This window comes from Camelus ferus, chromosome 29 (genome assembly GCF_009834535.1).
Source record: "Camelus ferus isolate YT-003-E chromosome 29, BCGSAC_Cfer_1.0, whole genome shotgun sequence".
Taxonomy (NCBI): domain Eukaryota; kingdom Metazoa; phylum Chordata; class Mammalia; order Artiodactyla; family Camelidae; genus Camelus; species Camelus ferus.
Window position 1 is genome coordinate 6,702,751 of NC_045724.1, and position 24,294 is coordinate 6,727,044.

Below are 24,294 nucleotides of genomic sequence, written 5' to 3' on the forward strand. Positions count from 1 at the left end.
TCCCCAGATGCTGAACATCTGATATTAAAACTACATGACCATCAGTGATCAGCAAGCCCTGATTAACTACAGAGCCCCTCTAAAGTTCAAGACCTATCCAATTTGAGAACAGGTGTCTGTCACTGCATCACATGGGCAACAAATGAAAACAACCTGTAAACACGTGAAGGAATATGCCTTACAACCAACTGTAATTCACAGCCCTATAGAAATTAGATCATGAAGGGGCACTCTGAGGAAGATGAGGATGGAAAGGGACAAGGGACCCTTCCAGGAGAGACGGCCTTATGGTGGACCTCCTCTGGGTGCAAAAATTTCTATGTTACCATATGAATAGGAATCAAGAAGGACGTGCTGCTTCAGAAGAGTTGGAGGCACAACAGATGGTCCCTGGAATCCACCAGTGAGGTGTGTCTCTGCTCTTACCTGAAGAATTTTGTTCTTCCTCTGGCTTGACCCCACACTCTAACCGTAATGAGTTGAGTTGAATGCTGAACTCAGTGTTTCCTAAACTGCTCAGAATAGCGTTACTCTGAGATATTAATATGTATACTATGAAAACAATGTTCACTGATCAAATAGTTTGGGAAACAACAAATATTATATTTCTTCTTACAGCTTTACAATGCTCAGTTTCACATTAAAGACACTGAGGAATTCTCAAGTTAAGAAATGTATAGCTTTTTTTAACACAGCATTTTCCAAATAAGTTTTACCCCAAGAACATTTCTACAGTATAGTATACTTTAGTGCAGTATGTACACTTTCTATAGTTTACACAAGGTGGGAAATTCTGACTCCAGTTCTTTTAATAAGGACATTTAATTTTAAGTTGATTATTACAACTCATAGATTTCATATTACTTTTTCAGTCTAATTCTGTGCCATTAGCTACTTTAAAGCTTTTAAGAACATACTTAATCAAATTCTTCACATTATCAACTCCAAGAATAAAAAATGTCCCCCTATTCTTCTCCTCCATCCTTATATTTGAAGTTGTAATATGTGATTCTAGACCGGTAATTTTCCTATGAGGATTCATCTTCTACTTCAGTAAATGTTACTCTTTTGCACTTGTGCATATCTTTTTGCTTGCTTGGATGAGAAATGAACATTTTATGGTAACTTGCTCCCAGGAAGAAAATGTATGTCCAACAATAAAGAAGCTAAACCAGACTTGTGAAAGTTTGGGGAATTCAGAGAGACATCAGGGAATGAAGCTTGGACTTTGTCGAAATGCCTCTACTCAAGTTTCCGGACAGTTAGTACTAGGAAATGAGAGGAGGAAGAGGCTGGAAAACCTGGTGGTGGTGGCCAAGGGGGTGAAGGGATTTTCGACTCAAATGTCACCTCTTCAAGTGAAGAAGTGTGAGCAAAAGTATATCTCCTCATCCGCAGCACGCAAAGGCTTGTCAGTGGGTTCACGCTGAGCATAGAGGCCGTGCTTAGAAACTCCTGTTGGGAATGCCTTCCATGCTTACCCCATTGCACGTCAAAACTCAGTCAACATGCTGCTGACACTTCTAGGTAAGCCGCTCACCCCTTTCCCCATCCCGGGTTACACAAGACTCAACAAAACCTATGCATTCTCAGATAAATTTCCACCAAAGCTGGGCACCACAGAGAGGTGGCCAGAGCTATCACAAAAGGAATGACCAAATTACCCTGTTCCCAGACTCACACTTCCAGTTCTTGGGGAAAAATTCTTTACTGTATCCAGATAGTTTTCTATGGGGAAGGAGACATGCTTGTGCTGGGAAGCCACCTCAGGGCAGAGACCATCCCACCTAGGTGTAAAGACTACAGGTCACCATTGCTCATGGGAAGGGGTGGCAGCAGGGGGTGGAATATGGGAGTAAATTTTCTCTCCTGGTTTGTGAAGACTTCCGGGGGGGGGGGGAGAATGGGGCAAGGTAATTTATTCATATATCAAATTTTTTTTAATTAACACACTTCATTTTTTATATTGGAAATTTTCTGTTAATCTGATGGAATCTGCTTAATGATTGGACAGTAATTTATGATTCAGCCTAAAGGGCCTAAGCCAGAGCTGGCATTCAGAGAGCACGTGATAAATATCGTTGAATGATTTTCTAGACTCTTTCAAAGGCTACTTCTCAGAGAATCGTTAAAGTTTGGTGACAACCTTACATTTTGTGAAACTGAGTTACCTCTGGGATTTGTGCTCCACAGGACTCAAGTTTCACTCCTCAGGAAGACGATTAGTCCTCAGGCTCTGTTAGGAGCTTGTACCAAATCAGGCTGTTACATCCAAATGGAGACGTGGTGAGGCACTTCCATACCCCACTCCACTCTGCTCTTGACATCATGTCAACACAAATCTTCCTGTATTCTTTCTTTAACTCAGTTAGTCCCTGGGCTGGCATCAGCATAACTGACCTAGAAATTATAGCTAACTGAATCAAGAAATGGTTTTAACAGGCTAGCCAGCATTTTTTAGTCTTTTTCTATTATGACCTTTTTATTACTGATATTTCACTCTCTCTTTTTTTTGGGGGGGGGGTGCAAAATGTCTCCCGAGATTCGGGTTCCTTTATTTTTTATACCATCTACACAAAGGAGTAACTCTTGCCAAGCAGAGAGTAAACATTTTTTAAATTGACGCATGCGCACTACATCTAAGGCTTCCTTATCTTTTTTTTTAACATTTTTTATTGATTTATAATCATTTTACAATGTGTCAAATTCCAGTGTTCAGCACAATTTTTCAGTCACTCACGGACATATACACACTCATTGTCACATTTTTTTCTCTGTGAGTTATCATAACATTTTGTGTATATTTCCCTGTGCTATACAGTGTAATCTTGTTTATCTATTCTACAATTTTGAAATCCCAGGCTATCCCAAAAATATGGAACGCTTCACGAATTTGCGTGTCATCCTTGCGCAGGGGCCATGCTAATCTTCTCTGTATCGTTCCAATTTTAGTATATGTGCTGCCGAAGTGAGCACTCACTCTCTTTATTCTATTTACCACCGTTTGTTGAAGCACTGAGGCCTGTGAGACTGCTATGAATCCCCTTTTCCTGCAAAGACCAGCCTTTCTAAAATGTCATCGTTCCTCACAATAACCTTCGAGGTCAGTTACTTAGCAATTTCATGTTCCAAGGAGAAAAGGGAGAGCCCAGGTCAAACACCCTTCCCCAGACTCATCAGGAGCACAGCTGGAGTGAGAACGCCTGTACTGATTCAGCTGGAAAACAATGCATCCCCCTGGCGGGGTTTGCTTCCAGGACCACTCAGAAGGTGTAATGCGGTGCTCTGGCTGTGGGCCTGTGTTTTATCTATAATAAATAACCATGCTTGTTCTTTTTAGGTAACCAACTATCTTGATCTTTCAGCTGAGCGATACACTAAGGTTTATATCAAGATTGAATCCAGGGCACTGCATGAAATGACAATAATAAAAAACTTTTTTTTTGTCCAGCAGCTTTCAGTCAGCATTAGTTGGAAAAACTCAAAAAGCACATTTCTTGCCATGTGTGGAGCTAAATAACCTGGTTAATAAACATGGAGCCTGTTCTACTGGTGCATAAGCACCTTCAGCCAGAATCCCAACAAATCTTTGCAACTATCCAAGGTCAAGTTTTGTCAACACTGGGATGGAAGTCATCCAGAGAAAACCCCAGGTGTGGCAAGAGAGATGCGGATGATTCAGTAGTTGGCATTCTCCCTTCCGAGTCAGTAATTAACCCCAGCATGCTATTATCGGCATTCTGAAGACATCTGTAATTTGCATGGCTTAAAAATTAGATTCAGTAGAAACTATTGGTCATAATGATAGTTGAGAAAAAACAATGAACCTGGTTGTAACTACATGTCAGAATTAATTGGCTCCCTAAGTTCTGTCACGTTTTTCAGAATTTTCTGTAGAAAATTTTTTGCTTAATTTCTCTGTAAAATTATCATTTCCTTAGAAAAATTACTGTGGAAATGACAGCTGTGAGGTAGCATCTTGACAGTGTTGTGGGAATAGTTTTCTCATGCTGGAGAAGTAAGCTTGGGTTTCCCCTATAAAAGGAGGGAGGCCATGACTGAGTTGTTTGAGGTTGAGCAGTGAAGCTCCAGACACCCTTCTCTTCAGGAAAAGGTACATTTCTGAAGAAACAGTAGCTGAAATATTTATGCCTTTTTACCCCAGTGTTTTTCACTTAGGTTCACAATGTTGATACCTAAGTTATGTAATTATGCCTTCCTTTATTAAATCATAAATTCTTGACGTTTTGGACCAATAGTCACACCACTGCTCTTGTGCAAGGGATGAGCACGGTGGCCATAGTGAGTTAACAACAGTAAATACAGCCTGGATTTCCTCCTGGTCCATGGTCCAGATGATACCTTCTAGGCCAACATGCTCATGATAGTAAAATTCTCAAGCTGCTAAAGAAAATCACTTCCATTAAAGATTTGTGAGGAAAAGCAATTAACCTAAAGGAAGGGTGAGGCAGTGTAACAGGTCCAGATATATTGGCCCCACCAACTAATATCTTTTGATGAAAGGCCACTATAATTTGACACAGCTGGGAAACTGCTAAATTAAGAGACTACTTAGAAGCCAAAACAGTAAATATATGAATATTCAGACTATTCTTATAAGCACAATGTTGTTGTTTTTTTTAATTTCAGCTCTACAGAGGAATAACTGACATACAAAATTGTAAGATATTTAAAGTGTATATTGTGGTGATTTGATACACATATACACTGTGAAGTTTCCCGCCATTAAGTTATCTAACTCACTCATCCCTTCACATATTTATCTTTTTGTTGTTGTTGCTATTGTTGTTGGAACCATTTAAGTTCTACTCTCTTAGAAAATTTCAATAACACAGAACTGTGCTGTCAACTATTGTCACAATGTTTTCCATTAAATGTTAGATCATCGGACCTTATTCATACTACAGCTGAAAGTTAGTTTGTACACTTTCGCCAAACTATCCCTATTTCCCCCACCCCAAACCCTGGAAGCCAGTTTTCTCTGTTTCTATGAGTTTGACTTTGTCATTTTTTTTTTTAACACTCCACGTGTAAGTGAGACCGTATTTGTCTTTCTCTGTCTGGCTTAGCATAATGCCCTCAAGGCTCATCCAAGTTGTCACAAATAGCAAGATTTTCTTCTTTTTAAAGGCTGGATAGTATTCCATTGTGTATATATACCACATCTTCTTTATTTATTCTTATATCTATGGACACTTAAGTGGTTTCCACATCTTGCCTATTATAAATAATGCTGCAATAAATATGGGAACACAACTATCTCTTCAATATTCCATTTTTATTTCCTTTAGATATCTCAGAAGTGGAGCTGTTGGATCATATGGTAGCTCTATTTTTAATTTTTGTGAAACCATCATGCTGTTTTCCATAGTAGCTACACAGTCCCATCAACAGTGCACAAGGGATCTCTTTTCTCCACATCCCTTGCTAAGTCTTGTTATCTCTTATCTTTTTGACAACAGCCATTTTATACAAGATGTGAGGTGCTATCATCAGGGATAGTGGCCTTTAATTTTGTTTTCTTGTAATGTTCCTGTCTGGTTTTGGTATCAGGGTACTGGAAAATGAGTTTAGAAGTGTTCCTTCCTCTTTAATTTTTTTTTAAGTGTTGAAAAGGATTGGTTAATTCTTCTTTAAATGTTCGGTAAAATTGACCTGTGGAACTATTCAGTCTTGGCCTCTTTTTCTATTGGGAGGTTTTTGATTACTGATTCAATGTTTTTACTAGTAATTGGTCTGTTCAGATTTTCTATTTTTTCATGGTTCAGTACTGACAGGCTGTGTGTTTTAGGAGTTTATCCATTTCTTCTAGGTTGTCTAATTTATTGGTGTGCACATCTTCATAGGAGTCTTTTATGATCATTTGCATTTGTGTGGTATCAGTTTTAAAGTCTCCAACTCCATTTCTAATTTTATTTATTTAAGTCCTTCCTCTTTTTTTCTTAGTAATTCTAGCTAAAGTTTTATCTATTTCATTTATCTTAAAAAAAAACAGCTCTTAGCTTCACTAATCTTTTCTATTATCATTTTAGTCTCTGTGCCATTTATTTACTCTCTGATCTTTGTTTTTTGCTTCCTTCTGTTACTCTTGGGCTTAGTTTTGGTTTTTGGGGTTTTTTTTTTTTTCTTTTTTTTTTCTTTTTCTAGTATCTTGAGGTATAGAGCTAGGTTGTTTATTTGAGATTTTTCTTGTGTCTTAATGTGGGCATTTATCACTATGCACTTCCCTTTTAGAACTACTCTTGCTTCACCCTATAAATTTTGGTATGTTGTGTTTCCATTTTCATTTGTCTCAGGATATCTTTTCATTTCTCTTTGATTTCTTCCTTGACCCATTGGCTGTCAGGAGCATGTTGTTTAATTTCCATATATTTGTGAGTTGCCTAATTTTCTTCCTGCCATTGGATCTTGGATCTTGTAACTGTATTTCCCTGGAGTAGGAAGGTTTTTAGCTATTATTTTTTGAATAAGCTTCCTGCCCCTTTCTGTCTCTCTTGTCCTTCTGGAAGCCCTACAATGTATATATTGGCTCACTTGATGATATCCCATAATTCTCTTAAGCTATCTTCACTCTTTTTCATTTTGTTTTTATTTTTGCACCTCTGACTAGATGAAGTCCACTGCCTGTCTTTCAGTTCACTGATTCTTTCCTCTACTTGATCTAGTCTGTTGTTGAACACCTCCACTGAATTTTTTAGTTCAGCTATTGTATTCTTTAACCATGTGATTTCTTTTTGGTACTTTCTCGTATTTTCCCTCCCTTCATTGAAATGTTCACTTTGTTCATTCTTTGTTCTCCTGACCTTATTGAGAATCTTTACAATCATTACTTTGAACTTTTATTTTCATATTGTTAAGATTTATTTCTGAAATTTTATCCTGTTCTTTTGTTTGAAATATACTCCTCTGTTTCTTCATTTTCCTTTCCTCTTCGTGTTGGCTTCTGTCTATTAGATAAAATAGCACCTCTTATAGTCTTGAAAGAATAGTCTCATGCAGAAAACAAATCTTATCATTCAGCCTGGCCTGGCCCAAGCTCTTAGTTGTCTCTCAAACCTCTGTGATTGTTCAAGCTGTCTTCTTTGTTCTTAGCGGCCCCCAGTAGTTCAAGGTGTGCCAAGACCTGTCAGTGCTCCAAGGGAAAGATCTCAGTCAGCACCTAAAAGCAGGTTAATTGGAAAGCAGATTCTCAGGCTGAAGCTTTTAAATATTCAGATAGACCCATTTCAGGAAAGACTGGGAAATGGATGTTTCTATCTGCTCCATCTGCACTGAGCCCTGGGGAGATAGCCACAGTGAGTCCTCATGAGCCCATTAAGAACTGCTTCTTTTTTTTTTTTTAGTCTATTTTTATATATAGTGGCTAACATTGTAAATCTCAAACTCTCAAACTTATCCCTTATTCTTCTGTATAGTACAGAGAACTATATTCAATATCTTGTAATAACCTTTAATAAAAAAGAATATGAAAACAAATATATGTATATATATGCATGACTGGGACATTGTGCTGTACACCAGAAATTACACATTGTAACTGATTGTACTTCAATCAAATTTTTTTCTTAAAAAAAAAGAAAGAAAGAATTGCTTCTTTTTTTTGCTACACTCTTGTGAGTCTCATGGACACAAGCCCCACAGGCTTTCAGAGCTGGGTGCTTTGAGCTCTGTTCTTCAGGTGGATGTCTTAAAAGTTGGGGCACTAGATATTAGGTCCAAATTCTTTGCTCCTCAGGGAGAAGCTGGGAGTTGTTAGTTCCTCTTCCCCTCTCCCCCACCCTCCCCACCCCAATTGTGCTGCTGGTGGGGATATGGTGAGATTATGTCTGAGCCTTTCCTATACATTTCAATATGGGTGTTTTCTCATTAACCTGATGTGTGGGGGTCACTCAGCTAGTTTCTGAGCTTCTTGCAGAGGTAATTGCTCCATGTGTGGCTGCAGATTGGCTATATCCATGGAGGAAGTGAGTCCAGGAGTCTCCTACATCACCATCTTGGATCAGAACTCAATAATTTGTTGAATTTCAGAGCTGGAGGGGGTCTTAGCGATTACTTAGTTCACACTTGAAGTTTAAAGTAGGAAAATAAGAGATTTCTATGACTGCCCTTCCTCACAGATATTCCCTGGGAAAACATGAAGAGGAACATAGGAGAGCATGCAGTCCTGACAACTGTAAGCAAGATGGGGCCGCAAAGGAGTCTTACTAGGAGAGCTTAGCCGGCCCGTTGGTAGTCAGGCCCTCTTCCGCTCCTAAGGCTCTCTTTTAGATTTTTCCACCATGACATCCTTTCCCAGACTGTGCTTGCCTGAATATTTCACAACTTGCCTCCCTTGAAATGTACCTGCTTTGGCTCCCCTTTCCCTCAGAACGGGATAGTAGACTGGCTAATCTAATAGACTCACTATGAAAAAAATCTATTAATTGTTAATAATAACCTATTATGTTATCTCCTTCACATTATACTTTTACAACTGCTATTCCATGCTTTTAACCCACTGCTTCTTAAATTACTTAAAAAATGAAAATTAAGAAAAATCTATCAGGCTTATGCCCCTTTGGTGACATGGGCAAGGAAGGAATGGGTAATGGCTAGTGACAATGTGGAAGACTCATGTTTTACTTCTTTATTTTTGGAAAAGTAAGTAAAAAATGGGGTATTTATTTAAAATAAGGTCTTTCAGAAGCCACCATATATTAGGTGGTTTTACAAAAATTTTTTAAGCAAGAGAATTAGGAAGTGGAGTAATATGAGTGGGAGAGACTAAAGAGAAGCTTTGGAAAGAAAAGGAAGTATTGAATAAGAACAAAAACAATGTCATTAAGAAAGGACAAAATAATTATATATACTGGAAGCAGAATGCTGTTCTTGTCAAATGAAAAGGAACATATAAATGCTTGCCTGAAATTAAGAGAACTAGTAGTTAAAATTAGTAAAATATTCTTAAGAAAAAGTAACCACCTCTGAAATTATGCTGACAATTTTCTTTTATTTTATGTGTTATTTGTGGTAACCTAGTAAAAGAATTTTGGTCTACCAACGGAGTTTTTAAAAAGGGATTCATATAAGTTCTTTGCTTTACTGATGTAGAAACTGAAGCATGGAGAATTTAAATAACTCGCTTAAGATCAATCAGGTGTAGAATTGACATGTGAATACATAAATGGCCCCTAATCTAATGCTCTGTGATGGGCTGAGTAATGGCCCCCAAAGATATCCACATCATAATTCCCAGAACCTATGAATATGTTACCTTAAACGTCGGAGGGAAAAATAAAGACTTTATAGATGTGATTTAGTTAAGGATTATGAGATGGGGAGATTATCCTGGTTTATCTGGGTGGATCCAGTGTAATCACACGGGTCTTTATAAGAGAAGAACAGATGGGTCAGAAGCAGAAAAGAGATGTGATTATGGAAGCAAAGCTCAGAGTGATGTGCCTTGAAAATGGAGGAAGGGGTCACAGCCAAGGAATACAGGTGGCCTTGAGAAGCTGGAAAAGGGGAGGAAGTAACTCCCCTAGAGCCTCCAGCAGGAATGAAGCCCTGCCAACACCTTGACTTTAGTCCATCAAACTCATTTCATATTTCTGACCTCCAGAAACGTAACATATAAACTTGTGTTGTTTCGAGCCACCAGGGTCACGTGAATTTGCTACTGCAGCAATAGGAAACTAACAGCAGGAAGAAACGAATGCTCTTTCCATTTCAAACAGCTTACTTCCCTTCAAAATAATCGTGAGTGTTATTAAAAGGAGCACTGAAGCCCAGGAACTTTACTGAAAATTCAAGTTTCTGTTACCAGGTAAACTGTGATGCAGTTAGATGAACCGACTGGCTAGTTTTCTCACAAGCTAAAATATGAACTAAACTCACTATTTTAAATTAAAAAAGAAAAAAAAAAAACCAAAGTTTAAAACAATGTCTAAAATATGACAAAGGAATTTTAAAATAAAATGAAAGAACTACTGTGTTATAAATCATTTTGTTACAAGAAAACAAACTCTGGCTAGCTTAAATCAAATGGAAACTAGAGGTTGGACGGGAAGCCCAACTACAGAGGGAACGGGGAATCTTGCAAGAATCAAGGTGATCCCCTTTCTCTATCATTCTGTCTGGCTCAGCACAGTCTCTTGCAAAGTCTTCCTCTCTTTGTGCACAGCCTTACATGCAGCCTCGCTTTTTTCATTCCAAGTTGATCATGAGTTAAACGTGGCCACGAAAAGTCCAAGAAAAATTTGGGCTTTTTCTTATATCCCAGTTGGAGCCTAACAGACACTGACTGAAGTCACTTTTTTCAAATCTGATCTTCAAGGAGGGGAAAATCTGATCGGTTGTGTTGGATCAGATGCCCGCCCCTTTTCAACTGTTGGGACTGGTTGAGTCCCATGTGACTGTAGGGTCCTAAGTTCCTGCTCGTTAGAGGCAGTGCAGGGACACTATCAGAAAAGGGGAACATGCAGGACAGGCCAAGTGATCAATGTGTCCATCATATCTCTAAACATGTAGGATGGAGCTGGATTCAGACGTACATCTATAACATTAACTGCTATGATTGCTCTAAAAAGAGGGAATATATGAATTAACATTTTTATTAAGTAGGTAAAAGAATTCACAATCAAACAAAACAATATAAAACAAAACACATCAATAAAAACAGATAAAATTTAGACTCAGTCACTTAAAGTATGTGCTCAAAATACTTACAGAATGAAGTGAATGGAAAGATAAACCCTCTTAAGGTAAATCAAGAAAAAGTGGATGGACAACAGAAGTGAATAGCACTATAAATAAGAAATATAATAAAACCACAGGTACCCAAAAAGAATTAGAAAAGCGGGAGAGTATCATGTACCACATAGGGGGAAAGGTGAATATTATTTAGAAAATGATAAAATATTACGCCAGTTCAAATAGAAAACCAATAACTCAGAATTTTTTAGATATAGATAATGTCTCTCTTCCCATACTTTTTCTTGTCTGCTATGCGCTAGACAAAAAATACCAAGTAATACATTTTGATGAAAGGCCACTGTGATTTGACAGAGCTGACTCCATACTGTCATTAGCCATTAACTATTCCCCACTCACCCACTCCTATCTCGTAAAATAAGAAACCCTTACTAAGCCAGTGATTTGCTTAAGCTTTCTAATAAAATGTTGTTTTCATAAAATAACTACTGTACAAAATATTGGAATTTGCATCCATATTTTTCCTCTCCTTGAAGTTATTGCTGATCTGAAATTTTACTGTCTTAGCCAGATAAGTTTCCCTGGTACCTCAACAATATTGGAAATTGGACTGGAGCGAAATCTTTGATTAAATGCAAGAAAGAAGGAAGAAATTAATCCAGTTGCAAAATTAACCTTTTTAAGGTCAGTTAGGAAGCAGAGCAAAGGAACTAGAGATCTCAGATGAGACGTGAACATTCACAATGATCGGATCCCTTGAGAGGGACTGGATGTCCGGGTACTAGAGAGCAGGTAGAACTCAAGGCCAAGTACGAGGTAGGCACTGTCCTTGAATGCAGTGTGTGATGAGAAGTGTGTGGGTGGGGCACACTATCCAGGTGGTAGATTACAGGTCAGGCACAAGCTAGTTACTGTTCTCCAGCAATGCCCATCCCTAACAATGATCCCTTCTGTGTGGAGAGTAAAGGAAATATGGTCTAACTCTTTTTTTTTCTCACTTAAGGAAACCTTGCCAAAGCTATTAATGTATTTCCTGCTTCTCAGGATTGATTCAGAAAGTGAAAGGAAGCCATTGAAAAGCAAAGACTGACTTTCACAACCAGCCTGTCTTTTCAGAAACTGAGATCTTCCTTCTGAGATATGCCTCTTAATTCCAGACTGTGAACATCACAGCTTCTGGAGAAACCCAGAGTACTTAAAAGACTTGTCAGAGGTTAAATAAAGGATATGTGTGGCAATCTCATATAGGAAAGAGAACAAACTTACTGTAAGTGGCTATTTTTAAAAACTCAGTTGTTGGGGAGAGGGTATAGCTCAAGTGGTAGAGTGCATGCTTAGCATGCACAAGGTCCTGGGTTCAATTCCCAGTACCTCCTCTAAAAATAAGTAAATAAGTAAACCTAATTACCATTCCCCCCCAAAAAAAATTTTTTTTAAATTCAGTTGCTGTTTTAGTCCTTTTGCTAATACCCACCATTACCATTAACAAGAATTAACCCAGCCGCACCAAAATTAGCAAGATCCAAAAATGACAAATCTCCTTGGCTTTCTCTAGTACTCATTTTCTGTACTTCCATTGTCCTAACTCCGAATTTGGCCTGAAAATACATTACAATTAATGTCTCACACAGTGCAGCTTATGATGTGGTTGTAGATTCCTCAGGGAACGGAATTAAACCATCAGACCCATTTTCTAAGTCTAAGGTGAAAGGTTAATGGATTTACTAAAATGCTAAACAAATTCAAAGTAGTATCTCTTGGAGAGAGAGATGCAGAAAAAAACCTCAAATGCTCGTCTGGACAATTTTTTTCTCCATCCTGGAAACATTCTAAATAATGTCAAAGGAGCGGCAGAAAAAAATGATCGAGGGAAAGCAATTAAATAATGAAGAGTGCTTTGTTACTGCCTTCCACTGAGGCTGTCCTGGTAAATTTGAGGTTTTACTTTGTTTCTTGGATGACATAGAGTAGTATGTGAACAGCAGACGTTATCTACCTTTAGCAGATGGTAGAGATGAGACTGCAGAAAAACGGATAAGCTCAGCTTCTCACATCGGTGGTGGAAAGGGGAAATAATATTCAGAACCTGGGAATCCAATTACATTACTCATTACCTGGTCTGTACTTTCTGAGAATTAAAAATATGATGTTATTTTTAAGTTAAATACTTAAGTTATACTCCTTCAGGAAATCTGGGCTCAATTGTAGATGGTGTAGTAGGTTACATTACTGTTTAAAAATATTCATCCTCCTCACCACCTCTGCAGGAGAAATGCTTTTCCCTGTTTTGGACTTGCCACGCAATTTGCTTTGACCGATGAGCTGTTTGCAGATATGATGTCAGCAAGAGCTTGAAGTGTGTTTGTGCTATTGTCTTCCTGTGCCTCTGCCATTCCCATAAAGAGATTCCTCTGTGAACTGGTTTGTCCCAGACTAAAGGCAAGTGGAGCCAACCCAGACCAAGCCTGCAGCTCAAAGCAGAGCCATCCAGCGGAGCCTAGATCTGCCAACTCCCGCCAACAGGCAGACCCATGAAAAATAAGCACTTACTGTTAAATGGCACTGAGATCTTACGGTTGCACGGTAAAAACTAACCAGACATGAGAATTGTGGTACCTATGGTCTAGGGTCTGAAGAGGGTTGGTTTCTTTTTAGCCCTGTTTCCTGAGCTACGTTCCCTGTTTTCAACTCATGAGCTTTAATTCCCCTACGCTAAGTCGATTTGCTCCAGCCCCCAGCCATTTCTCTAATTTTGCACTCAGTCCTGTTGTCTGTACCACTGCTCCAATATTAAAACTTCAATTACCATAACCTCTGTGTCCCATGTTGATTGGCTTTTTCTGCTTTTGCCCAGAGCAATCTACAGAATCCCCAGGAATGTACTTGGGTTGAAGGTATTTACAGATGTGCTGTCTGCATATTTCTTATCTGCTATATACAGTCATTCTTTGTTCTGCATAGGTTTTATCACTGTGAAAACCTCATTTTCATGTAATGTTTAGAAAGTAGAAATTACAGAATCAGAGTAGAATCTCATATGACTTATAGCTAAGAGGATATAAAATTTGCTTTATTATGTTACGAATCTAACTTAGGAAGATCTGTCTATGGATAAAATGTACATAAGGGGGTGTCATGCAGACTTTCAAATCACAGGCTCCTCGGTCCCAGCACTGTTGCCATTTGGGGCCAGACAATTCTGTGCTAGGAGGGGCTGCCCTGTGTATTGTTTAGCACCATCCCTGGCCTCTACCCACCAGATGCCAGCAGCACCCCCTCCCCAGTTGTGTCAATCCGAAATATCTCCAGGTATTTCCAAATCCCCTTGACAAAATTACCGCAGTCGAGAGCCACTGAGTTACAGGATATTGTATTTTCATTCATCAACTAAAAGTACCTAACTCAGAAACTGCCCCATTTTCCCTTTGCTCTCCAATGACTGTGCTCATCTGACTGATCTCTATACTCTCCCCAAGTCCAAAGGTAGTCATTTCTTCCCTCGTGTCGGTCAAAGTTCAAAGAAACGTTCTGTTGCATTGAAGTCCAGTTGCAATGCAATGATAAATGTCAAAGCAACGTTCATGGAAATAAATTCTTAAAAGGCAGGGCCTGGTGAACATCGCATCAGTTATGCTAAATTTTTGGTTCAACAGTAGATATTGAAGGAGAGTATAGCTCAGTGTTAGAGTGTATGCTTAGCATGCACAAGGTCCTGGGTTCAATCCCCAGTACCTCTGTTTAGATAGATAGATAGATAGATAGATAGATAGATAGATAGATAGATAGATAAATTTTAAAAAATTAATATTACCCCCCAAAATACAAAAAAACTAATTTTAAATAGTAGATATTGAAACCCGATCAACAGAATACAGTAACCATGGCCCATGTGTCCAAACCTGCACAAAGCCTCATTTCAGAGATCTGGGCATCATAATTATATTCATCAAAGTGACAGTCTACCTGTATCTCATTGTCCTGTACAGAGTCAAGAGGAGGAAATCTCTCTGCTGATTTGAAGCCTTGCACTCCAAGACAGCTACAGCAACTAGTCCGATTCTTATAATTAGGCAGTATAAGATTTTTGCATGCAAACATCATAATCATTTTGTTTTCAATAAAAAAACATCTGTTTCCTAAAGGATGCACTCCCAGGCATGCAATATTTCACTTCCATGTTTTGGTGTTGCCGTGTTTTCCCTTGCCATGTGAATCATAGCCACAGCAAGTGTAAAGTCCACAAGCCTTGTGCTGCAATAAGGTTATCTCCTTTTCCAATGTTAGTTTCGAGGCAGGGTGTCAATATTTTACACATAGAGCGACATAGCAAATATGGTAGTAATTAAAACAGCTCAGTGGAGAGCCAGCAACCCTGGCAGATGGTGACTGCCTCTTTACCAACACTCTTCATGCAGAGGCTACAAGGCAAGGATGTTTACTGGGAGAGGGCGTTGGCCAATCTAGTCACCACTACTCCCTCTGAGCCTGATACTATATTATTCTCATTTTCAAACACTCTAATTTCATTCAATTAACTACTAAACTATTCTTGGAAACTAAATGCTATGAGCGGTAATATCTAACATTTATCACATATATTATTGCATTATTATCCACCACAAGGTCTTATATAATGGGTATTGTTATCTCCATTTTACAGATGGAAAAACTGAGGCTTAAAAAGATTAAGAACCTCCTTCCACCTTAGTGTCAAGGCAGAGTTTTAAGCCCAGGTTCAATCTGACTCTACCGCCACTAGCCTGAAGTGGTGGACTGCAGGTCAGAGTCATGATCGTATGATGAGTTTGTAGCCAAATCCTAATATACAAGCCACAGATTTTTGTCACACACAACAAACTCTTTCTCCGACCTTCTCAAAATTCTTTGCCTTGTATCACTTATGACAAGGTTTTGATTAAACAAAAACTGACTAGGCAATGAAGAGAACCACATTAATAAGAGTATCTTGCAACAAATGAAGCTTTGCTCTCTAGTTCTTAAGTAATCTATGCAAAAACTCAGTTTCTATGCAAAAAGCCTTACTTCAATTTTGTTATTTTGTTTAAAACTGCATATAGCAATTTAGCGAAATGGCTTGTGTGTATGCTTTGTGTGTGTGTCTGTGTCTGTGTGTAAAATCTGTAAGAAGTACATTTTGAGTCTCAGGTTTCATGTTTATACCATTCCTTTCCACACCGTTAGAAAGATTTGTAAAGAAACGCAATTGAAAATAGATCAAGAACCTTGTTTATGGTACAAACATTTTCTTGATGGAAGTTAGAAAACTGTAAATTGAGGTGGTTCATTGCAATATATCTATTATTTCAGAGAAAGATGAGGAAACATATTGCTAAAAGCATGCACTAGAAATGCTATTTCTGGGTAAAAATAATGAAATGTCAGGATCAAGAGGAATCCCATAAATCACTATTATTCACTTCGGCTTCTTATTTTATTACATGAAATGCACTCAGCAATGGACCTGAGACCTTTTCTCCTATTAAACCAACAATCAACTCAATTGACACAATTCCACACTCTCATTTAAAAAAAAAAAAAAAAAGCCATCCCATCCAAATTACATGATGTAGTTTTATTCATTATTTGACCTTTTCTTAGCTCATATTTCTTGTTTATAGTTTCAAGCTTTGAAAGCTGGCTGGACTTATAAAAATATTTTCATTACAGGCAAATAAAATAAAGCAAGGCAATTCCCTCAGAGCATCTTATTGTACTTATAGCTCATCTTTTTCAAGAAGATATTTGAGAAGAGTTAAAACTGATACATACTAATATGACAATGTTAAAAGAGATAAAAAGTCAGAGCCAAAGAAAATAAGAATAACAAGAGGGAAAACTTTATAATGTGATTTACTTAAAAAGTGAAATTGATTGACCTCTTAGTCTTTATTACTTAAGATTACAAACAAAAGAACCAACTCCAGATGTGTACACTTTACTAGCCCATTTCTCTCTTCTTAAAGCCCACTCATACCAGTATCATACTGGGTCTTTCTGGAAGGATACCAGGCTAGTAGTGTTAAAATAATAACAGATACTGTTTATTGAACACTTTCTCTGTGTTACACCCAAAATATCACTCATTCAATTTGGTCACATGCTAAACTGAATTCAGTTCCACTAGTAGACAGTTGTGTTCTAGCGTTTTATTTTCCTCCCGACACATTTATTTCTTGGGTGCCCTGTAAGTTCTTCAAAAGTCGGGACAAGATATTTTACTTTTTTATATTGCTCACAATGCCAATTCCAATATTCACCACCCGCTCAAAAACAAAAACATAACCTTATTACAAAAGCAGTCTGTGAGAAGGGTAGTCTTTGCCCACCTTTGGTGTGTGTGTGTGTGTGTGTGTCCCCACCTATAAGCCTACTTACTAGGGACCCTCAATTCAAGCCCCAAAGTCTATAAATATATCCCCAAAAATTGCAAGGAAAATTCAAAGAGGTTGTTACGGGTTGAACTGTGTCCCTCCCAAAAGTCGTATGTTGAAGCCTTAACCCCCACAATACCTCAGACCTTATTTAGAATTAGGGTTTGTACAGAGGTAATCAAGTTAAAATAACACCATTTCAGGGGGCACTAATCGAAAATGACTGTAGTCCTGATGAGAGGAGGAAATTCGGACACAGACGCACACAGGGAAGATGGTGTGAAGACATGGGGAGAAGACAGCCGTCTGCGATCCAAGGGGAGAGGCCTGGAGGGGATTCTCCCATCATGGCCCTCAGAAGGAACAAACATGCCGACCCCTTGATCTCAGACTTCCGCCTCCAGAACTGTGAGACCCTACATTTCTGTTTAAGCCCACCGCCTCATTTGTGGTTCTTTGCTACAGCGACCTCAGCAAACTAATACAGAAGTTTTTTTGTTTGCGGTTTTAGATTTGCAGCAGCTCGGTATTTTCTGAGAGTACCTGAACTCACTGAGATAAGAACTATATGCATTTCACTGTTTGTATTTATATACAGCAAACTATTAAGAATATATCCACAGTAGGGCATAATATCAATATTTAGTTCCTACTTACTGATTAATGGGTGGTAATCTTTAACCAGTGTTTACAAGAAAATATGTGTTCTGGTCCAGTCTGAGTAATAAAATTTATAGTATCATCAACAGTGATAGTTTACTGAGGTTTGACTCTGTGCCTATTACTGCTCTATGCACTTCATGTTAAATTATTGAAGCCTTGCAGTTAAATCGGGAGGGAGAGGCTGCAGTTAGCTTCATACCCCGACTGTTTTGCACAGCCAGGCCTTCCCTACCAACTATGGAAAGTTCTAGTCTTCCTTTTGTATTTGCCTGAAGTGTATTCTTTTAAGAACTAATGTTTGGTACTAGCTTTCTCAGAAGAATTTTATTCTCTCTAATTTATTCTGCAAAGTGCTGGATATTAACGTTCTAAGATAATGAAAACTTTTCACGAGAATGCAGCTCCACATTGATCCTTGGATCGCCTATTTTGAAATCATCTTGACTGTTCATTTAAAATTCTGGTTTTAAATTCCAAATCCTACTCCAGATCTAATCAATTAGTTTCTGTAGCTAGGACTCTGAAAATTGCATTTGTAAACAAACGTCTTGTGTGAGTCTTTTACACATTCTAATTTGAGAACTGTAGCTTATTTTGAAAATGTCATCTTCGTCTCCCTGGAGAATTAATTTAATTAATCGATTAATGAATTAAGAGAGAACTTGCCCATTTATCATTCTGGAAGAGCCTTTTAAATGATAAAAGAACAAACGCAAAATGATAATAAAAATTTTTTAAATCAATGTAGCTTTAAAGGAGATTACATGAACATTGTTAGGGAGACAAGGAAAGCAAGCATTGATTCTCAGCAAATGGGCCTGAAAACATCACTAATCCATCTGCTTTACATTAAATATCTCATTAAGAAGGATAATTCTGGCCTGTGGTTACTGACACTTTGGATTTCACCCATTATTTCATAATACTGCAATCCAAGTTACAAGTTCAGAGCATGTACTGACAATGAAATCTAATGGACCAGAAAGAAGAAAATAATTCATTATAAACGATGTGTTATTCTCATTATTTCAGAAAAATTGCCATCAACTTAACTTCCCAGAAGTCAGTCATTTGATAGGAAAGCCTAAATATTTCTAAGTTCCCGGTTGGGCTGGTAACAGGGAGAGGTAAGTTGTAGTAGCTGACTTTTAAGGTGTCCCCAAGGACCCTCACCTCCTGGCCTTCACACTTCTGTCTAGTCCCCTTCTATACTGAATCAAGCTGACATGCCTAACCAGTAGGGTATTGCAAAAAGTGAGGGCATGGGGCTTCTGAGGCTAGGTCACAAAATATTGTGGTTTTTTTCCTGTGTTTTTGCTTGGATCACCTACTCGGAAGGAGGCCCACTGCCATGCTGCAGGGACACTTAAGCAGCTTATGGAAAGACCCACATGGGAAAGAATTGAAGCCTCCTGCCAACAGCCAGGACCAACTTTCTACTCAAATGAGTGACCTGTCTTGGAAGCAAAATGACCAGCCCCAGTCAAGCTTTCAGATAACTCTAACCTCAGCTGCCATCTTGTTTGCACTCCTCCTGAATTCCTAAGCCACAAGGTAACAGACCCTTATTCTGGACTAACGCAATGATTTTCAAATTTATAGCCACATCACATAATGACATATACCTGAACTTACCTTGTCTTCCTGTGTCTATTAGCCTGGAGGCCAGCCTGAGGAATGTTTTTCTCTTTCATCATGGGCAATCTGGAAAGCTGAGTTTCAGCTCAGTGAGGCATACAAGATACACGTGACATGGACCAGGCTGTCCCCGCCCTGTCATGCCATGAACAAGCTGAACGGCCTTGAATAAGTTAGAGACTATTTCTAAGCCACAGTTATCTCATCTGCAAACCAAATCTCAATGTGAGTAAAACAAAGTGAGAAAGGTCAACATCAAACACTTTTGATCTTCTTTCATTACCAAACACCAATGAATGCTCTTCAGTTAAACACGACCACATGTCGTTTGTTGCCGCTAAGGGAACGCAGGGTGTGAAGGAAAGAAAAGAACTCTGCTTAAGAACCGAATAGAAAATTAGAATATTCTATTCAAGAGTGAGCTTGCAACGTTACACTTCAGTATTTACAAAATGCCGATTTAAAATGTACATTTACTAAAACAAATTTTTCGAGCATAGTCGGCAGTCTCAGATGTAAAGGCATGAATATTTTTAGGTTTATTAGCATAAACTGAATACCAGCATGCAAACACTGAAATGAATTTGTGAAAACTGTTAATGATTCATTACATAGAATAATTAGATTTTTGTATGATCTGAGCAAATGCATTAGCCAAAACAATTATGCACTGATACAATGAAAAAGCCATCAGTGTAATGAAAAGGACATTTTGCAGGGGCTCCTCCTGCACGTTCTTAAGACTCAATCACAAATAGCTGTTACCATCTGCAGGGAAAGCCCTTGGCAGAGATCCTCGACCAACCTCCACCAAACCCTCCTGGGCTGAAATGGCCTCCCCCAAAACTCTCAGAGACCCAAAGATCTTTGAGAAGTAGCAAATGAATGCCCAATGAGCCTGGTTTATCTCATTCTTAAGTGATTGTAGGAGAAAAATAAAATGAGATAAGAATAAAAGGTATATTCATGGGGAAATTGCTTTTGTGGCTTCTGCTTCTTCCTCTGAAACTTATAGAGGGTGTGTGCTTTTGCCCACAGTTCAGACTTCTTGCATTGTATTGTAACTACTTTTTAACGTGTCTTCTTCGAACTCTTCAAGTGCTGGTGCCAAGAGCTTGTCATTTTCATATCCTCGGGACCTGGCACAACACTCAGTAAATAATGAATGAGTGAATGAATGAATACAAACATCAGTTGGTCCAGCTCACCATGACTGGTATAACAAGCCCTAACATCAGTTAAGAACTTAAAATATCAAAATGTTCACAAGGATATCTTCGTTATGTACCATGCCTCAGAACCACTGAACCTTCCTATCACGGTTTAGTCTTCCTAGAATAGATACAGTCTGAGGCAGCAGGAAATGAGGCAACCATGTGTAGACACTGAATGCTCAGGGCCATGTGACAAGCAAGGACCAGATCTACTCCCCGCCACCACCGCCCAAAGAAAAAAGGTTAAGCAACCTTCCAGATCACTGCAACAGAAAAAGATGTCTGCCAAGAATTGCCAAATAACTCAGGCAAAGTGTGTTTTCTTTTTCTTTTTTCTGCTCAAATTAATAGCATAATTGCCTCAATTCTTCATTTGTCTATTCTTGTTCAGACATAGCTTGAGATAAAATAATTTGAGGCAGAGAGTCCTCGGGGAATAAAAGAGAAGGAGCCCAGAGACAAAGGAGGAACTTTCAAAACCAGCTCAACTGTGTCGCAGCACAGAGAGCATCCAGGTGGCAGTCTGGATATTATCAAGCGAAACTGGATCTCCACATATGGTTAGGAAATGCTTATTTGAATTTTACAAATAAGAATGATAGCTATTTTCACACTATGAAGCATTTGATTTTTCCCCTGCATTTTATCAATATTTCTAAAGCAGATTTTTGTATCATTTATGTCTATTTCATTTCTGTGGTTGTTGATGGCAAGGGGCTTTTCTGTAAGTTCAATCTGGAAAGCTTCAAAGAAACCTTGGTGAAGATAAAATGGCTCTGGAAACTAAACTTAAATAAGAATGCTGCCTCCCAGGAAGTGATTTTGAATGATAAAAAATCAAATTAAGGACAGTAGAGTCTCATGGTGATGCTATCCTGGAAGTCTGGGCGCTGAGCTCTCGCTGGAGATGGAATTGAGTCTATGAACAAGGGCTTTCTGGGGCTTCCATTATCCGTGCCTGTTGTGTTTCATCCAAAACAACTCACCCTCTATTAACCTGGCTGTGTTTATGGCCAGCCACAAACTTCAGGTTGTGACTGATCACAGCAGAGTTCTAAAATCTGACAGAAAAATAAGCAGGCACCATACAAATTAAAATGCCATGCTTGAGGTCCTGGGTTCAATCCCCAATACCTCCATTAAAAAAGGGGGGGGTGGGATTTTTTTTTTTTTAATGAAATTATCTATGAGAAAGCTTTGTACACCACAGGACACCATGCAAATCTGAGTTACTATAGCACAGAAGGCTCCTTGGAGTGTTTTTTTTCTTTTAATAAAACGACGCGACTAATTACCCAGACGAAACCTCATTAAATCTTTTAACCTAATTTTCCTTTTTAATTATTGAAAGCTTATCTATTTTCTGCCAGTAGACTTTTTTTTCTGAAACGATCTCTCCCCGTTGTGATTGGATTTCACAGAAACCACTGAGATGCATCACCTCTGGAATTGTTTGAGTCAAAGGGATATGGGCTTAGTCTACCTGCATTAAAGAAATTCACCATGGAAACCATAGAAGGGGAAGGAAAAAAAAAAAGAGAGAGAAAAGTAAATCAAGATCGCTGTGGACTCTTGAACCCAGGTCGTTAAAATTATAGCTGGGCCTTAAAAAGAATTCACAGACTTACTTTGAGTCAGATTTATTTGGGGCAGAAAATGAAATGACTTTGTTTTATTAAGCTAAATGACCTGCAAAATATATTTTTTTTTTCCTGAAGGCTCTATTTTTAATTTTCCAGACCTAATAGTTTAAAAACAATTTTTAAGTGGACATAAATTTTAAAACAAAAGTAAATTAAATTTAAAACCAAATGCCTAAATGCTCATGCATTTTAAAAATAGCCTTCAGAAGTCATATGACCTTTGTGAATGACATTGTAAGCCAAATTGTCAATGATTTTCTTGGCTTTAACTTTCTGTTTTGTTCTTTAGGACATTCTTTTTTTTTTTTCCTCTTCAAATTTGTTGCTCTGAGAAGGAAAGGTGTTCTTTTAAGTGTCTCATCAGATTAAAAAAATTTAATGTGAACTTCTTTTGAAAAAATTGTCCACAAACTTTTTAATTGTGTCTCTCACTTTTAAAAAACAATTGAGCATCTCCCCAATTGAGCTATGTTAAAACATTTATAAAAACAGATATTTTAAAGATGTTTTAACAAAAGTATTTCATCCAAAAAAAAAGGAAATGTCTAGGATTATTTCTTTTATAATTATCTTTGATAAACTTAAAAATGACACATCCTAGTCAACCATTGCTTTGTTATTTGTTTTCTTTTCCTTCGCGGTGCCCTGGGGCTTACATCATTTTTCAAATTGCTTCTAGATGCCTCCGTTGCCACCCTGAGTCCCATAGGAGATTCCGATACTTTGAACATATTATGATGCAGTTTGCAGCAATTTTGTTTTAGTAGAGATCAGTTTTTCTAAGAGCTAGTCAAATTCAACTTGAGTGAAATTGTGAGGGTTAATCAAATTCTCTTGATTAAATTTTGCAGAATTAAGTATTTTATAAAATGAGGGGTCTATTATCATACACTTAAATTTCTTTATTTGGAAATCTGGGTCTAGTATTGCTCCGGTAAGGTAACTAGGGAATATCTATTTTCATTCTTACCAGTTTCACTTTCTCTTAGATTTTTTAAATAAACAGGAAGATCGAAAGACTCACTGTGGTATTGACAGAGCTGCTGCAGTCCCCAAAATGTTCTTCTGGTTAGGGACCAAGGAGGAACATAATTGAAATTCTAGTATCTTTTTGTTGTTATTTTTGAAACTTTTTTAAAAAATGAAATAATGCCGCTTGCAGCAACATGGATGGACCTAGAGATTATCACACTACACGGAGTAAGTCAGAGAAAGACAATTATGACATAACATCACTTATATGTAGAATCTTTTAAAAAAAAATGACACAGATGAACTTACTTACAAAACAGAAACAGACCCACAGACATAGACAACAAATTTAAGATTACTAAAGGGTGAAGCAGCGGGTAGAGAGAAATTAGGAGTTTGGGATTAACAGATACATACTGCTATACATAAAATAGTTAAACAATAAGGACCTACTGTATACCGCAGGGAACTATATTCAATATCTTGTTCAATATTTATAATGGAAAGGAATCTGAAAAAGAATATATACATATATATATATATATATATATATATATATATATATCTGAATCATTTTGTTGTACACCTGAAACTAGTAACATTGTAAATCAACTATACTTCAATAAAAATACGTATAATATAAAGCAACCATACTTAATAAAATAAGTTTCCTAAAAAATGTCTAAATATGTAAATGTTATATGTTACCACAATAGGAAACAGCATGGGGAAATTACATTTCAAAATGATGCTGAATTATCTCATACACACACACACACACCCATGACTTTTTTCCAAAGCCTAACCAAGAGCCTGAAGGAGGCTAAGGTCCTACAATTCAATTATCTTACTAAGTGCAAAAGACTGGAATGAGATCTTTCAGTCACAACTGATTTAACCTCAAACATGATGCGACAATATGCTCTCTATTCTTGGGGTAAAAATTTAGATAATGTATTTTTAAAAATCAAATAAAAACACTGTCTAGAATCACGTAGTCCTTACCATGTAATCCACATTAGATACTGTTTTCCTTTCAGTGGATAATCAAGAGCTGGA

General features: G+C 37.8%; 1 non-coding gene across 1 annotated transcript; it reads right to left on the bottom strand.

The window, feature by feature from the left end:
* Nucleotides 1-2,869: 2,869 nt before the first annotated feature.
* LOC116660546 lies at nt 2,870-2,976 on the bottom strand. The gene has a single exon (XR_004316142.1). It is a non-coding gene; the product is annotated as a U6 spliceosomal RNA (small nuclear RNA).
* Nucleotides 2,977-24,294: the final 21,318 nt, after the last annotated feature.